Raw genomic sequence first — 1,569 nt, forward strand, 5'->3', positions numbered from 1 at the left:
TGCAGGAATAATATAGAAAAATCTTAAAAATATAGCCAGTTTCATAACAGCAAAAAACCCTAAACTATGGTTGCTTAGTAAGTCATGTCACACATAGTATATAACTTTACCTATTTTTTTTTTTTTTTTTTTAAACTAGGAAGGGGCCAGGGCGGTCGTGGCGCACGCTTTTTTTTTTTTTTTTTAAGATTTATTTATTTATTTATTTATTTATTTATTTATTTATTTATTATATGTAAGTACACTGTAGCTGTCTTCAGACACTCCAGAAGAGGGCATCAGATCTTGTTACGGATGGTTATGAGCCACCATGTGGTTGCTGGGATTTGAACTCCGGACCTTTGGAAGAGCAGTCAGGTGCTCTTACCCTCTGAGCCATCTCACCAGCCCCCTATTTTTTTTTTTTTTTAAGAATTAGATACAGATGTTTATTTTAAACTATGATCTACTAAATTAGCATTTCCCACCAACTCTGGGAACAGAGATCTTCACAATCTTCATTGTTTGCTTATTTGCTTGTTTAGCTACTGTCTTTGTAAGTGCCTTGGCACCCCCATTGCTGTCTTTTCTGATGCCTGCTTAGCCTCTTTTGCTTCCTTGGCAGCCCTTAGAGTCTGCTCTCCCCGAGCTTTCCTAACTTCTGGTTTCTGATTCCTCTTGACCATTATACCAGCAAGAGATGCACCAGTGACAGCTCCCTGGAGTATGACTGCATAGCAGGTTCTTTTCTTTGGAATTTCCCCCAACTGTCCTTTCTGTAGAGGACAATATAGTTTAACTGCTGAGGCTTCCTTTTGGAAAAGAATCACAGACTCATACTTTGTATTAGGAAACTGGAAAACCTTCCAGTTGGTCCTGGCATAGCCCTGCCTCTGTCTGGGGGTAGACCTTGGACCTGCCTGAAAGTGCACAGCTCGACTTTCATGGCGATAGCTGCAGGCCTGCCAGGGAAGAGATGGCCACTATTTTTTTTTTTTTTAATGTTCACGCTGAGTGTCACATTTAGGGGAATAGCTGCATGAGGCTGGGATTGGCATAATTTTTAATTTCTGTGATTGTCTCACCAGCAATCTTGGGCTCATTCAACTGGGAGTCAAAATATCATTCTGATAGAGAACAACAGAATTGTTTCATCCTGTCCCTTCTATTCTTTACTTCTTATAAATACTATGGCACTTCTCTTCCCCAGAGTAAGCAGCAGTTGTAAGCATCTTAGTTAAGTGGATTCTATTTACTTTAAATAAAAGTACATGAAAGTCTAATTAATAGGTCTTGGTAATGTCACCAGTGTAATGATTAAGAGAAATATCTGGTATATTCTGATATAATCATATGGAAAAGTGAAGCAGATGAAAAATGGAAATACAATGTGAAAAAATTATTTTTGTCAGTTAGACGATGTTAATTTAAAAAAGTGTAAACCAATCATGGGCAAGACAAAGATGGAGTGAAAAAAACAAAGGCACATGCGCACACGTGCATGTGTGTGTGTGTGTGTGTGTGTGTGTGTGCATGCATCTTTGAGAGAGAGAGAGAGAGAGAGAGAGAGAGAGAGAGAGAGAGAGAGAG

General features: G+C 38.9%; 1 pseudogene; it reads right to left on the reverse strand.

Moving 5' to 3' along the window:
- Positions 1 to 453: 453 nt before the first annotated feature.
- LOC110336273 lies at positions 454 to 940 on the reverse strand (annotated as a pseudogene).
- Positions 941 to 1,569: the final 629 nt, after the last annotated feature.

This window comes from Mus pahari, chromosome 19 (genome assembly GCF_900095145.1).
Source record: "Mus pahari chromosome 19, PAHARI_EIJ_v1.1, whole genome shotgun sequence".
NCBI classification, from domain to species: Eukaryota; Metazoa; Chordata; class Mammalia; order Rodentia; family Muridae; genus Mus; species Mus pahari.